Here is a 17,227-nt window from a genome sequence, read left to right as displayed (position 1 = left end):
GTTAGGCATAAGGTAAGTATTAGAGCTTGTTCACCTACCATGGCAATGCAATTGATTTTGCGCTTCATTTTTTGTACTTTTTTATTTCATTATTGTTATGCTGCTAGTCAGTGTATTTATTGCAATTACTTTCTGTGAATCATCCCCTTGTATGATGCAATTTCCTCCTTATTGTGAGTTCCTGTACTCCTTCCTGATATACATAAACTGAGGTGATGACGGAAATTCCTTTTTTCTTCTAAATACCACCATCTTCCACACCATATTGTCTGAAATTTTTGCACAAAACAAAGATTTTCACTAACGCCAATTGTTCAGCCATCTGATGAAAACTGTCTGCAGTGATTGTCTCTGCTCCATTCAGACCTCAGGAAAGGATAAGACACTATTCCAACAACCAGAGTTGGAATCATCGTGAAAGGACAAGGTAATGCCCCGTACACACGGTTGGACATTGATCGGACATTCCGACAACAAAATCCTAGGATTTTTTCCGACGGATGTTGGCTCAAACTTGTCTTGCATACACACGGTCACACAAAGTTGTCGGAAAATCCGATCGTTCTGAACGCGGTGACGTAAAACACGTATGTCGGGACTCTAAACGGGGCAGTGGCCGTTAGCTTTCATCTCTTTATTTATTCTGAGCATGCGTGGCACTTTGTGCGTCGGATTTGTGTACACACGATCGGAAATTCCAACAACGGATTTTGTTGTCGGAAAATTTTATAGCAAGCTCTCAAACTTTGTGTGTCGGAAAATCCGATGGAAAATGTGTGATGGAGCCCACACACGGTCGGAATTTCTGACAACAAGGTCCTATCACACATTTTCCGTCAGAAAATCCGACCGTGTGTACGGGGCATAAGTCTAAATTAAACGTAAGTTTAAAGTATATCTAAAGCCAAAACTTTTTTTCTCATTTTGTATAAAACAGGAAATAATTAAAACCCACGTCAGGTGTTTTGCCATATATGTTCCAGGGGGAGATTTCACTTCAATTCCTGCCTTGTAGCAATAACAGGAAGTGAAAGGAAATCTCTCCAAAGTGAGGGAAATTACCTCTCAGTTACAGTAGCACGTGTCCCTATGGGAACTCTTCCCATGGTCCTGTTCTGGTGGCAACTTAAAATTTTAGATTTTTACATCACTTTTTTTGCTAATGTTAATGGTCACCAGGACAAACAGAGAGTGTGAATCTACCTAGTGAGGTCACAGGAAGGCAATATGAACCTGACAAGAGGTTTCATCCTTTCCTACCTATTTAAAACTACAAAAAAAGTTTTGGAGTTAGATATATTTTAACTACTTGAGTACCAGGCTGTAATACCCTTCCATTACCAGGCCACTTTTCAGTGTTCAGTTCTTTGATAAGAAACAAAGAAACCACACTCTTATATCATAAACTACATATCATAAACCACCATAATGAATAAACAAATAAATCATTTGAATTATAAAAAATACATAAAAATTGTGAAGTCCATGTATAAATCCCACACATGAATAACGTCCTCAGTGAGTACATGAAAGGTTCCTCCCCACCCGCATGCAGACACATAATGCACTCACCAGACTTAATTGACCCCTAATACAGGGAGTCAAATTAGGCATATGGGAAAATCCAAGATGTCATACATGAGGTCACAGGAATTAATCCAAATCGCTGCTGTCATCCATTCAATATTTATATAGATAGCATATTCAAAGCTCCAGTTTTGCCATATAGAGAGGGAGAGGGAAAAAAAGCTCTCATGGTGCAGTAATTCAAATAATTTATATAAAAATAAGGTTGTATTGCACTTACATCAAAGAAGACAAGGATCAGCATATACCCTTGAAGATGTCAGATGTAGGCTGACAAGACGGCGTTGGGTCGTGTTTGAGATATGTTTCGGTCAGCTGGAACGCAGGTGGCGCGCTAACCGATGATTCCTATACAATATATACTGGACCTTGTCTTATGCTAGCTATATAAATAATGAAAGGATTACAGCAGTGGTTTGGATTCATTCCTGTGACCTCATGTATGACATCTTGGATTTTCCCATATGCCTAATTTGATTCCAGTGTAATAGGGGTCAATGAAGTCTGGTGAGTGCATGATGTGTCTGCATGCGGGTGGGGAGGAACCTTTCCTGTACTCACTGAGGACGTTATTCACGTTTGGGATTTATACATGGACTTCACAATTTTTATGTATTTTTTATAATTCAAATGAAGATTTATTTTTTTATTTACTATGGTGATTTATGATATGTAATTTATGATATAAGAGCGCAGTTTCTTTGTATCTTTTCACATTTTAGGTGTTTTTTACACTTTACAACACGCCCTTAATTGTAGTTTAATTGTTTTTTGGTCATTGCTTTGCATGGATTTTCAACCTATTGGCTCCTATTTTTTTCCTTCAGTTCTGTGACACCTTGACTGACAACTATTCAATCAAGCAACACTGTACCCAAATGAATACTTTTTTGAGATTTTTTGAGTTATAGGTAATAAACACTGTATTTTTTATTATACAAGGATAAAAAGACCAACAATTTTGAAAAAAAAGGTTTCCCCTACTTTCTATTAAAATTGCCAGCACAGTATGAAAACACCCAAAAAGCCCCTTTTTGGAAAGTAGATCTCATTTTTTGAGGGGGTTAAAACACGGAGCTCGGCAATGGTTCCCTAAATACAGCACATACAGGTCATGCACAGAGGGAAAATGAAGATGAAGAGACTAATGTACAGGTTACATACAGGGTGAGAATTGAGTTGAAGGGGTTAATGTACAGATGTTGCAGAAGAAGGTAGGTGCAGGCTTAATACACACAGGCATTAGTAGGTACTGCCACCTGATGTTGCTTTCTTTAGTACCATTTATAAATGGCACCACTTTGCTGCTTTAAACAATGGTATAAAAGTAGTTAAAGCTGTAGTCTAGTAAGAATGCATACAGCAGCAGTCTAATAATCTGCCTTTAATGAAGTGTATCCCAGATCCTGCTGGCCGCTGGTTAGTGTAATAATCCTCCACTCAGTAATGCCACATACTCCCCACAGCTGTGTTCTTTTGGTGCTGCATGGATGAGAGACTGCAACTGTGAAAGACTTGATTCCTATTCACTCGGTCATTTACAAAACTTCTAGTATTATTTTTCCAGATTGCAAAGTGAGGATGAATTATAGGACCACTCTCCTACATTCACAGAACACCATGCATCCTGGGAAATGATTAGGAGTAATGTGAATGGCAAAATGTGTGGGGACAAAAGAGCTGAAAAATCATCCTTGTAAGGAGTATCCAGCATCACAGAGGAAAGGATTGTTGCACTAACCAGCAGCCAGTAGGACCTGGGATGCACTTCATTACAAGTACATTATTAGACAGGTGCTGCTCGCCCAAAAAATGTTCACTGGACTTAACCTTCAGCTCCCATTGACTTCCATTGGGTTTGGATTTGGCACCCAAACTTCAGTACTTTTCACCAAACCCAAGTTCCTTTGGTTCCTACTGTTGATCTTATCTGGACTGAATCTTTTCAGCTCTACAAGTAGGCTTCAAGCAGAACCTCAACCTGAAGGGAAAATTCCACTTTATGCCCTCCTCTTGTGGATCGCCACAGTGATTCAACCGGAGGTGGGAGTGAGTACCTGGTTTTGAAAGGTACTCACTCCCACCTCCGGTCGAATCACCATGGCGATCCACCAGAGATTCCCCCCCCCCGCCTGCAACCTTCTGGGACACTGGTCCCAGAAGGCCGTGGGACCATTAACAAAGCACAGCGTGGCTTCTGCATAGGCAGCCATCTGTAAAGGAATCACAGCCAGCTGCCCACAGTAAACATGCTGGCGCTGGGGACCTGAAGATTAGCAAAGAAGAGGTTTGGGTGAGCACTGAGCTGGACCCCAAGACAGATGTCCTATTATTAAAAGTCAGCAGTTACTGTATTTGTAGCTGCTGACTTTTAATTTATTTTCAAAAAGGCTAAAGAACTGCTTTAAGTAATCAGATCCTATCCTTACAATATAAGCACATGCTTACATGCACACAAGTTTCAAAGCAAGCTTATCTGTTTCATGCCTTGATATTGTGTACCATCTACTATGTACACAATGTATGCGAGTATGCATGATTTCACTTTATGCAAAAAGCAGGATCACACCATGTGTATTATCCCTATTCATGCATAACAGAATACTCAGCTGGATTTATTAAATTATTATATTTTATTGTTTTAGCATGGGAAGTTAACTCTTGAGTGCAATTTGCACTGTAGCACTTTGTTTTTACTTGCACTATCTAATATATTTAATATTTTGTATGCACTTTATAAGGTACTGCAGTTTTGAACTTTGCAATAATTCAAGATAAATTGGAGAAAATATTCAATAAGATATTTGAAATGGTATGTTAAAAAAAGATAAGCATCAAGTAACACTAGACTAGATATACACTGTTCCATGTGCATGCAGGATGCATGCTAGCACACCTGTGTCGGTGTGCAAGGGCGCACAGAGTTTCAGTTTTATCGTTACATCAGACATAATTTAAAAAGACATATGGGAAATTAATGTAAATAAGTAACAAGCCTCCTTCCTACACGTTCATTGGTCAGCAAGTAAAGTTTAGGAGGCTCCTGCAGGTATGTGCAAGGGTTTATAGGCACCTGCATGTCATGTCACCCAGTTACCATGTCTCTTTAAATAATTTTGGTATGGAACACTGTTAGAGCAAAGGATTGCTAAGTAAACTTGCGGCAAGAAATACGGTGGTAACTGAGGTTTCAGTTATCCGGGAATATTAAGAGGCTAATGTTCTATTTCTGCCTGGGCTGATTCTGATTTTCACTCAACATTCTGAAGGTTATTGTAGCATGACTAATTAATAATTGGTACTATTGTCTGCAAATTAATAAGGCCAAGAAGTATTGCAAAAAAGGATTTCAGAATAAAATATAGCTTTTTTTTAATACATAATCTAAGCACATAAACGTTCTTGATTCAACCAGTCACATTGGCAATTCTCAACACATTAATATAAGACGAAAGCTGATGTTTGATGTTGACCAGATTACAGAACATCGCTGGTCTTTGTATGTTGTTAAAATATTCTTACAAGAATTCTACTGGGTAATTCAATTCTCATTATAACTTTTTTGCATGTACAGCTACAATAAAATACAACTTTTTTACAACAACATTATCCACTAAGAATTTAGCTGGAACTCCAGGCAGACAGTTAAATACACAGTTGAAACACAAATAAATCACATTACCTGCCAAAAGATGCATAATTCTGTTCAGCCAATCTGCTGATCCAGGCATCCCTATCAAAAAGCAAAAACAGGTACCTGACCTTCATTTATTTCTCCAACAGCATTTAAAGCCCAGCTCTGGGCTAAACTTTATATATATATATATATATATATATATATATATATATATATATATATATATATATATATATATATATATATATATATATATATATAACTGCCCCCCAGGTGCTTCCTAGCAGTTGACCACGTGATGTCCTCAGGTTGAATGAGGCCCATTGTCACTTAACCCAGAAGACTGAAGACTATACTATAAATGTAGGGTGTAAATGCTCTGTTCCCTTGATGGGGCATCACTACATCTCCCTTTATTCACACTTTACTGGTGCTGAGAGGGGTGCTGATGTCTTTACCTCGGTTCTGTTCTCTGTATCCCTAAGGAATGTCCAGCCTGAAGAAGAGGTTAAGGAAAAGGACCCTGTGGCATCGTGTTATTGGTCTAAAGACTTTAATAAGGAAGGCATGTCAATAAAAAAAGTATAATATACATTAAGAGGGACCACAAGGGGAGATGGGGGTCGAAGAAGCACACAGAGTTGGGGTTTAAGCCATACAGTGTATCCAGCAATGAGGCAACATCACCAAACTGATGAGGTCATCACTCTACTCACTCTGCACCTTAACATGCTTCCTGTGCTCTGTACATTAGTCTAGAATTGGCTGACAGTGCTGTATTTCTCTTTCAGTCTGAATACTACTCTAATATTGATTTTTTTTTTTTTTTGTGAATATACAGAATATACTACTTTGCTATCAATTTTTGTAATGACTATATAACTGGATTAAATGGTATCCCTTTTAAATCTGCCTAGAGTTTAGCTTCAATGCATTTGGAAAGTAATTCACATAGCGAGAGGCAGAAAAGGAGGTATGATACCTGTGTTCAGTTAATCTATAAGTTAGTCTTCAATATCTTCAACTTAAATGTCTGATGAACAAGTACAGTATTTCTGCAAGGACTTTGTCCCGCAGTACAAATAAATACTGTACTTATCTAACATATGTAAGCACACTCCTATCGACAAAACATGCAACGTCAACAGCTCATGAACCAACATGCAGAAATCTAACATAAAAGATGTGAGCTTATGTTCATCAAACAGGTTTTTTTAGGCTGACAAGTATTGCCTTTATTAATAAACAAAGTAGTAAAATGATATTAGTATATCAGTGGTTATGCTTGCCACAGGCATTCAATAATATTCAGTAATTCTGAGCTGCAATGGTTTATTCCTAACATGTATGCTTAAATAGAGAACAGTCATTTGATTAGGAACTATTGCTGAATTTGTAAATATTAATTGTAAAAATGTGTGTGAGCTGGCATATTCTTCAGACACAAGTATAGCAGAAAATCTTTTTTCTGCTAATTTTTTTTTTTTTAAAGAAAAATTCCAAATCTTGTTATTAAATAGCAATTCACTAATCGCATTACATGCAATTGATGGCAAAAGTCCATCTTCTTGTCGTGTTTCTGCCATTCACAGTTCTAGCAAATGCTTAAAGACATAGTCCATCTCTTGCAAAAAAAAAAATATAAATGCATCAACATTGGTAAAAAAAATTTAAAAAAAGTGTATTAAATTTTTTCTATTTTTTGGATTTGAAGCCTGCAGAGAATTGCAATCACAACAGATGGGCCGTGGGGTGCAATACACAGGTTCCTGCAGACTCTTCCCCTAGGTCCAGGTCAGTCCAGAGATAAGGACCTGCAATTATGAATGATGTAAACATTGGACTACAAGTCTCTGCACTTGTTTTTCATTTAGATCTATGAGTCCCTCAACAATGGTGGCATATGGGACTTATAGTGTTCCATTCACAGATCTTTAAGAATGGGTGATGCAGCTGTGTGGGTGAAACCATTTGGGTAGCATAATGAAAGTGATTTTAAACCTCATTTTTTTTTAATAACAAACATGTTATACTTACCTGCTCTATGCAATAGTTTTGCACAGAGTAGCCCCCATCCTCCTCTTCTGGGGTCCTGGATCCTGCTGTATTCCAAGTAACCCCCTTAAAAAACTGCTTGCTTGGGGTACTCGTTCGGGTTCGTTCCCAGCACCGCTGGCTGCATTCATAGATACAAACAGCAGGGCTTTGTCCCATCCCCACTCCTTCGTCACAGGATTTGATTGACAGCAGCAGGAGCCAATGGCTCTCTCTGCTACCAATCACACAGAGAGAGCTGCTGCTCTTATACACAGCGCTGGATCGAAATTGGACACAGGTAAGTATATGGGGGGGCTGAGGGGGGTTCTTGGACACAGAAGGTTTTTTAACTTAATGCAGAGAATGCATTGAGGTAAAAAAAAAAACCTTAAGGCTTTAGAACCACTTCTTCAAGCTGTTTATGCTGCTATACTTCTGGCGTGGCAGCCGACCCCAGCATCCCCATAGAATGGGTAAAAGCCTGTCAAGTATTTTTATTTTATCATTTTGCCACCCCTGTCCCTTTATGGAGGTTGTTCTTTATGTCCAGTCTCAAAACATAACAAAAAGTAAGGAGAGATTTCTCCAAAGTACGGAAGTTTTGAAATAAGTGGAAGACTTCCCCTTTATTTCTGTTTCAGTACGAACATTTTGCACATATTGTTAACTAACTATATAGTACATGACTAAATCTATTGTATTTGAATTTTTCCCTTTGTAGTCATTTTATCCTGTCAATATATATATGTTTAGTGAATGATATTCAATACCCTATGCATCTTTATGGGTTGTGCTGACGCTTTCAGAAACGGAATTATCTTATGACAGCACAATAGTGCTATAAATGAAATAATTATTCTCTTGGCAGCTATTTTAGTAAGAAGGACTTATCTCAGCATCTCAGCTACTTGGACAACGTGAAATAAAATTGTCAAGACAGCCAGGTTTCATCATCTATTGCAATATTGTGTGCGTGTTCCTTTCTCACAAAGGAAACATCTATCCGTTTTCTTTTCCAGCCTAACTAGATTCAGCACTATCATCACTGCATAATCACTTGACATTCTAATCCTAATGAATATTTTACATAAATATGTAAAAACATTCTATTCTCCTTTCTGTCCCCAATTACATAAATTCAACATTACGTGTTAATGTACTGTGCAGGTTAAACATTACACAATGTACCACACATCGTTTTCCATATATCTTTAATATATGTGCTGTTTAGTAGGCTTAAAATAGGCGTAGTCCTGCAAATCAACAAGTCAATCAGGTGTTTCCACCTCTGGGACATGAAGAAACCAATCTGTCTACAGGAACAAAGACGCAGCTCGCACATCACCTGCATCTACCAGTGACAAGTATATCCGAACTGGTAAACAGTCTTGTCTCATCTAATGTGGTCCCTCTGGTACTCTCACAATCAGTATCCTTGGAGATAATTCACTAGCAAAGAAAGGGTATTCTCAAGTAACGTTTTTCCCTGTGGTAACCATTACTCTGGAAATACTTTATCTTTTTCATTTTGACAGATCACAACAAAACATCTAAAAGATGCATAATGTATTATTGGCTTGTTTAATGGGAGCTATCATTAAAGCCCAACTCATTTCTTTTAATAGAGAAGGAAAGAATTAAAACATCTGTAAAATTTTTAATGTTGTCTGTAACTGCATGGGGGAGCTTTCCCTTACCTTTATCCAACGACACCAGGTCAAAAAATAAAAGTCACCAAAGGTCTCCACTATGGTAAAATAAAACGGTTTTACTTTTTGTTGCTGTCTGTCTTGTCATTTCTTGTCCCTTTAATCCCTTGTCTCCTGAATGGGAAATCAGAAGAGGTAACACCTGACAGAGCTGCATTTAGAAAGAGCTTTCTGGGGAAGCCCCCTATTATTTGGTGGATGTCAAGTGGATTTACATATGTAAGAAGCACAAACAATTTTCTTGTATAGCAGCCTTTTGTGGTCTATGATGACCCTTGCTATGCAATTTCCTTGTGACTAATGATGTCATTTTACCACTGCTTTGTGGTGGCAAAACCAGGCTACAATGATTCTGCATTATTGCAATCAGCAAAACCAACAGTAACAGCAGATGCAACTGGTCATATACTGGATGTACTGTATAGTTGGAATTGCATGCACCATCTGACTGTCTCAAATTGTCACTGGGACCAGTTTCTTCCCTAATCAGGGATTCTCTAATTGCTCAAGTATTTCTGTGTGGGGCAATGGAGTAGGGCGACATAGTTGCCCACAGACAAAACCAGCAGTGTTTTACTTCAGGGAAAACAATGTCAATTGGGCAATGTTTTCTAGCTTGCCTTCATTCAAAACAGTGTTGTGTGCTGCACCACAGACATTAGTTCATTTCCCGACTGAACCATCCTACAATGTCTGGAGCAGGAATCCTCATCTAGGGTTCCCCCCAAGGTTGCTAGTGGTTCTTAGCTGACCTTCCATCTGACGGTACCTTCATAGTTCCAGGTCAATTGCCACGTGGCAGAGTAAGTAGCATGACACCAGTCATCTTTTCTGCTGGCTGTAAGAGTAGCATTCTACAGTAACTAGCACTGTAAGGGGTCATTATTTCCACTGACCACCAATGTAAGGGGTCCTTATGACTCCTGCTGGACTAATCTTAGCTCCCGGACACCTGAAAATTGTTTTGAGGGTTCTCCTGGGGTAAAAAGGTGGAGAAAGGCCGGTCTAGAGGCTTAAATCACTAAATTCTTTATTCTAAAACAGCCATTCTCAACCAGGGTTCTGTGAAACCATGAGTTTCCTCCTTAGGATGCTAGAGTTCTTTCAGCAGTAAACCGTGATCCTCCACCTACACTGGCTATTTTTCACTAACTACCAATGTAAGGGGTCGATTATATGCTGGTCACTAATGTTAACACTAAAATATTTAATGTTTGCTTTTTCTGTTATAATTTTTATTAATTTTAAGATTGTTACTTAATATGTTTTGGTGTGTAGAACAGGTGGTGTTAAAACATTACCTGCCCAGAGTGTCAAATACACAAGGTATGCCATGTTGCTTATGTTTTTTAAACATTTTATTCAAACCTATCCAGAACTTATTGATCACACTAATGTACCATGAGCTGAGGGTATAATCGTTTTTAGCAACCGTTCCCTGAGACTTAAAAATGATTTCAAGGTTGAGAAAGTTTGTTCTAGAAGTTGATGTTGGTCTGAGTCTTTATTAAATCACAGCTGTTTTTAGATAAGGAAAGAATAGTAACTCAGTAAGAAAAAACAAACACCTGCAACCTTTAGCTATGAATCATCACCAAGTATCTAGCACTAAAAGGATTTTTCTTTCTAACCTAAGTGAGTGATTTGTATACAGTATAAAGGATGCTCTGTGAGAAAATCATTGCTATTCTTCAGTGGATTGCTTTTTTAAGTATTCAATACAAATATATGCATGTATGAAAAAAAAAAAAATCATTAACCACTTCAATACCAGGCACTTATACACCTTCCTGCCCAAGCCAATTTTCAGCTTTTAGCGCTGTTGCAAATTGAATGACAATTGCGCGGTCATGCAACACTGTACACAAACACATTTTTTTTTCATTTGTTCCCACAAATAGAGCTTTCTTTTGGTGGTATTTGATCACCTCTGCGGTTTTTATTTTTTGCGCAACAAATAAAAAAAGACCGAAAATTTTGAAAAAAAAAGTTTTTCTTTGTTTTTGTTAAAATTTTTTGTAAATAAGTACGTTTTCTTCTTCAATGACAGGCACTGATATGGCTGCACTGATGGGCACTGATAAGGCGGCACTGATGGGCACCGATGAAGTGGCACCAATGAGGTGGCACTGATGAGGTGGAATAGATGAGGTTGCACTGATGGCCACTAATGATGGGCACTGATAGGCGGCACTGATAGGCGGCACTGATGGGCACTTGTAGGTGGCACTGATGGGCACTCGTAGGCGGCGCTGATGGCTGGCACTGATGGATACTTAAGGGTGGCACTGATAGGCACTGACAGGTGGGCACTGATGGGTGGCACTGATGACACTGATGGCTGGCATTGCTGGGCATCACTGTTTTTTATTGTGCCACAGAGGTGCCAGTCGGTGCTCATTTGTGGGCACTGATTGGCATATGTTGGGTATCAATTTTCACATGTGGATGGTCATGGGGATGTACCTGGCCATCCACGTGCTGGGGGCTTCCCTGGTGGTCATGGCGGCTTCCCTGGTGGTCCAGTGTGGGCATCCAAGGGGGGCTGTACTGATAAACAATCAGCGCAGACCCCCCCTGTCAGGGGAGCCGCCAATCGGCTCTCCTCTACTCGTGTCTGTCAGACGCGAGAGAGGAAAAGCCGATCAGCGGCTCTTCCTGTTTACATCGTGATCAGCTGTGATTGAAAACGGCTGATCACGTGGCAAAGAGCCTCCGCCGAAGGCTTTTTACCGAGATCGGTGTAGTGGTGTGTCAGACTGACACACCGCACCACCGATCGCCGCGATGTGCGCCCCCATGGGCGCGCGGCGGCTGTTATCCAGCAGGACATCACGACGCCCAGTCAGGATAACTTAACCACCGCCCGGCCGTCATTCTGCCAAAGGCCGGGAGGGAAGTGGTTAAAAAAATAAAACGGATCAAAGATGTCAGCAAGCAAGACTTTTTTCTAATGCACAGTACACAAGTGCAGTGTTGCAACAAATGTCTTTAACCATTTGCCGATCGCCGCACGACGATGTACGTCGACAGAGAGGCACGGGCAGGCAAAAGGACTTACAGGTACGTCCTTGCCTGCCCGCGGGTGGGGGGTCCGATCGGACCCCCCCCCGGTGCCTGCGGCGGTCGGCAAATCTCCCCCAGCGATCGGTGGTGAGGGGGAGGCCATCCATTCGTGGCCCCCCCCTCGCGATCGCTCCCAGCCAATGGGATCATTTCCCTGCCTCTGTATTGTACACAGAGGCAGAGGAAATGATGTCATCTCTCCTCGGCTCGGTATTTTCCGTTCCGGGCCGAGGAGAGAAGACTGTAATGTGAGTGCACCAACACATACACACACACAGTAGAACATGCCAGGCACACAAAACACCCCGATCCCCCCCCCCGATCGCCCCCCGATCCCCCCCCAATCACCCCCCCCTGTCACAAACTGACACCAAGCAGGTTTTTTTTTTTTTTTTTCTGATTACTGTATTGGTGTCAGTTTGTGACAGTTACAGTGTTAGGGCAGTGAGTGTTACCCCCCTAACCCCCCCTAATAAAGTTTTAACCCCTTGATCACCCCCCGTCACCAGTGTCGCTAAGCGATCATTTTTCTGATCGCTGTATTAGTGTCGCTGGTGACGCTAGTTAGGGACGTAAATATTTAGGTTCGCCGTCAGCGTTTTATAGCGACAGGGACCCCCATATACTATCTAATAAATGTTTTAACCCCTTGATTGCCCCCTAGTTAACCCTTTCACCACTGATCACCGTATAACCGTTACGGGTGACGCTGGTTAGTTCGTTTATTTTTTATAGTGTCAGGGCACCCGCCGTTTATTACCGAATAAAGGTTTAGCCCCCTGATCGCCCGGCGGTGATATGCGTCGCCCCAGGCAGCGTCAGATTAGCGCCAGTACCGCTAACACCCATGCACGCAGCATACGCCTCCCTTAGTGGTATAGTATCTGATCGGATCAATATCTGATCCGTTCAGATCTATACTAGCGTCCCCAGCAGTTTAGGGTTCCCAAAAACGCAGTGTTAGCGGGATCAGCCCAGATACCTGCTAGCACCAGCGTTTTGCCCCTCCGCCCGGCCCAGCCCAGCCCACCCAAGTGCAGTATCGATCGATCACTGTCACTTACAAAACACTAAACGCATAACTGCAGCGTTCGCAGAGTCAGGCCTGATCCCTGCGATCGCTAACAGTTTTTTTGGTAGCGTTTTGGTGAACTGGCAAGCACCAGCCCCAGGCAGCGTCAGGTTAGTGCCAGTAGCGCTAACACCCACGCACGCACCGTACACCTCCCTTAGTGGTATAGTATCTGAACTGATCAATATCTGATCTGATCCGATTAGATCTATACTGGCGTCCCCAGCAGTTTAGGGTTCCCAAAAACGCAGTGTTAGTGGGATCAGCCCAGATACCTGCTAGCACCTGCGTTTTGCCCCTCCGCCCGGCCCAGCCCAGCCCACCCAAGTGCAGTATCAATCGATCACTGTCACTTACAAAACACTAAACGCATAACTGCAGCGTTCGCAGAGTCATGCCTGATCCCTGCGATCGTTAACAGTTTTTTTGGTAGCGTTTTGGTGAACTGGCAAGCGCCAGCGGCCTAGTACACCCCGGTCGTAGTCAAACCAGCACTGCAGTAACACTTGGTGACGTGGCGAGTCCCATAAGTGCAGTTCAAGCTGGTGAGGTGGCAAGCACAAATAGTGTCCCGCTGCCACCAAAAAGACAAACACAGGCCCATCGTGCCCATAATGCCCTTCCTGCTGCATTCGCCAATCCTAATTGGGAACCCACCACTTCTGCAGCGCCCGTACTTCCCCCATTCACATCCCCAACCAAATGCAGTCGGCTGCATGAGAGGCATTTTTATGTCCTCCTGAGTACCCCTACCCAACGAACCCCCCCAAAAAAGATGTTGTGTCTGCAGCAAGCGCGGATATAGGCGTGACACCCGCTATTATTGTCCCTCCTGTCAATCCTGGTCTTTGCATTGGTGAATGTTTTGAACGCTACCATTCACTAGTTGAGTATTAGCGTAGGGTACAGCATTGCACAGACTAGGACACACTTTCACAGGGTCTCCCAAGATGCCATCGCATTTTGAGAGACCCGAACCTGGAACCGGTTACAGTTATAAAAGTTACAGTTACAAAAAAAGTGTAAAAAAAAAAAAAAAACACAAACAAAAATATAAAATAAAAAATAATAGTTGTCGTTTTATTGTTCTCTCTCTATTCTCTCTCTCTATTCTCTCTATTGTTCTGCTCTTTTTTACTGTATTCTATTCTGCAATGTTTTATTGTTATTATGTTTTATCATGTTTGCTTTTCAGGTATGCAATTTTTTATACTTTACCGTTTACTGTGCTTTATTGTTAACCATTTTTTTGTCTTCAGGTACACCATTCACGACTTTGAGTGGTTATACCAGAATGATGCTTGCAGGTTTAGGTATCATCTTGGTATCATTCTTTTCAGCCAGCGGTCGGCTTTCATGTAATAGCAATCCTAGTGGCTAATTAGCCTCTAGACTGCTTTTACAAGCAGTGGGAGAGAATGCCCCCCCCACTGTCTTCCGTGTTTTTCTCTGGCTCTCCTGTCTCAACAGGGAACCTGAGAATGCAGCCGGTGATTCAGCCAGCTGACCATAGAGCTGATCAGAGACCAGAGTGGCTCCAAACATCTCTATGGTCTAAGAAACCGGAAGCTACGAGCATTTTATGACTTAGATTTCGCCGGATGTAAATAGCGCCATTGGGAAATTGGGGAAGCATTTTATCACACCGATCTTGGTGTGGTCAGATGCTTTGAGGGCAGAGGAGAAATCTAGGGTCTAATAGACCCCAATTTTTTCAAAAAAGAGTACCTGTCACTACCTATTGCTATCATAGGGGATATTTACATTCCCTGAGATAACAATAAAAATGATTAAAAAAAAAATGAAAGGAACAGTTTAAAAATAAGATAAAAAAGCAAAAAAATAATAAAGAAAAAAAAAAAAAAAAAAAAGCACCCCTGTCCCCCCTGCTCTCGCGCTAAGGCGAACGCAAGCGTCGGTCTGGCATCAAATGTAAACAGCAATTGCACCATGCATGTGAGGTATCACCGCAACGGTCAGATCGAGGGCAGTAATTTTAGCAGTAGACCTCCTCTGTAAATCTAAAGTGGTAACCTGTAAAGGCTTTTAAAGGCTTTTAAAAATGTATTTATTTTGTTGCCACTGCACGTTTGTGCGCAATTGTAAAGCATGTCATGTTTGGTATCCATGTACTCGGCCTAAGATCATCTTTTTTATTTCATCAAACATTTGGGCAATATAGTGCGTTTTAGTGCATTAAAATGTAAAAAAGTGTGTTTTTTCCCCAAAAAATGCGTTTGAAAAATCGCTGCGCAAATACTGTGTGAAAAAAAAAAATGAAACACCCACCATTTTAATCTGTAGGGCATTTGCTTTAAAAAAATATATAATGTGTGGGGGTTCAAAGTAATTTTCTTGCAAAAAAAAAAAAATTTTTTCATGTAATCAAAAAGTGTCAGAAAGGGCTTTGTCTTCAAGTGGTTAGAAGAGTGGGTGATGTGTGACATAAGCTTCTAAATGTTGTGCATAAAATGCCAGGACAGTTCAACCCCCCCCCCAAATGACCCCATTTTGGAAAGTAGACACCCCAAGCTATTTGCTGAGAGGCATGTCGAGTCCATGGAATATTTTATATTGTGACACAAGTTGCGGGAAAGAGACAAATTTTTTTTTTTTTTTTTTTTTTTTGCACAAAGTTGTCACTAAATGATATATTGCTCAAACATGCCATTAGAATATGTGAAATTACACCCCAAAATACATTCTGTTGCTTCTCCTGAGTACGGGGACACCACATGTGTGAGACTTTTTGGGAGCCTAGCCGCTTATGGGACACCGAAAACCAAGCACCGCCTTCAGGCTTTCTAAGGGCGTAAATTTTTGATTTCACTCTTCACTGCCTATCACAGTCTCGGAGGCCATGGAATGCCCAGGTGGCACAAAACCCCCCCAAATGACCCCATTTTGGAAAGTAGACACCCAAAGCTATTTGCTGAGCGGTATAGTGAGTATTTTGCAGACCTCACTTTTTGTCACAAAGTTTTGAAAATTAAAAAAAGAAAAAAAAAATTTTTTTTTTTTGTCTTTCTTCATTTTCAAAAACAAATGAGAGCTGCAAAATACTCACCATGCCTCTCAGCAAATAGCTTGGGGTGTCTACTTTCCAAAATGGGGTCATTTGGGGGGGGGTTTGTGCCACCTGGGCATTCCATGACCTCCGAAACTGTGATAGGCAGTGAAGAGTGAAATCAAAAATGTACACCCTTAGAAATCCTGAAGGCGGTGATTGGTTTTCAGGGTCCCGTACGCGGCTAGGCTCCTAAAAAGTCCCACACATGTGGTATACCCGTACTCAAGAGAAGCAGCAGAATGTATTTTGGGGTGCAATTCCACATGACCTGTGTGAGCAATATATCATTTAGTGACAACTTTGTGCAAAAAAAAAAATAAATAAATAAATAAATTGTCACTTTCCCACAACTTGTGTCAAAATATAAAATATTCCATGGACTCAACATGCCTCTCAGCAAATAGCTTGGGGTGTCTACTTTCCAAAATGGGGTCATTTGGGGGGGGGTTTGTGCCATCTGGGCATTTTATGGCCTTCAAAACTGTGATAGGTAGTGAGGAGTAAAATCAAAAATGTGCGCCCTTAGAAATCCTGAAGGCAGTGATTGGTTTTCGGGGCCCCGTATGCGGCTAGGCTCCCAAAAAGTCCCACACATGTGGTATCCCCATACTCAGGAGAAGCAGCTAAATGTATTTTGGGGTGCAATTCCACATATGCCCATGGCCTGTGTGAGCAATATATCATTTAGTGACAACTTTTTGTAATTTTTTTTTTTTTTGTCATTATTCAATCACTTGGGACAAAAAAAATGAATATTCAATGGGCTCAACATGCCTCTCAGCAATTTTCTTGGGGTGTCTACTTTCCAAAATGGGGTCATTTGTGGGGGTTTTGTACTGCCCTGCCATTTTAGCACCTCAAGAAACGACATAGGCAGTCATAAATTAAAGGCTGTGTAAATTCCAGAAAATGTACCCTAGTTTGTAGGCGCTATACCTTTTGCGCAAACCAATAAATATACACTTATTGACATTTTTTTTACCAAAGACATGTGGCCAAATACATTTTGGCCTAAATGTATGACTAAAATTGAGTTTATTGGATTTTTT

The 17,227-nt window shown here is 40.9% G+C and overlaps 1 protein-coding gene across 4 annotated transcripts in view; it reads right to left on the bottom strand.

The window, feature by feature from the left end:
- The window catches only part of FHIP1A (FHF complex subunit HOOK interacting protein 1A), a 354,581-nt gene that overhangs the window by 274,793 nt on the left and 62,561 nt on the right, over positions 1–17,227 (bottom strand). The gene's annotated exons all lie outside the window — the stretch shown is intronic.

This window comes from Aquarana catesbeiana, linkage group LG01 (assembly GCF_042186555.1).
Source record: "Aquarana catesbeiana isolate 2022-GZ linkage group LG01, ASM4218655v1, whole genome shotgun sequence".
Classification (NCBI taxonomy): Eukaryota; Metazoa; Chordata; class Amphibia; order Anura; family Ranidae; genus Aquarana; species Aquarana catesbeiana.
Note: the sequence above shows the minus strand (reverse complement) of the source record. Positions and strands in the feature narration are given on the sequence as shown.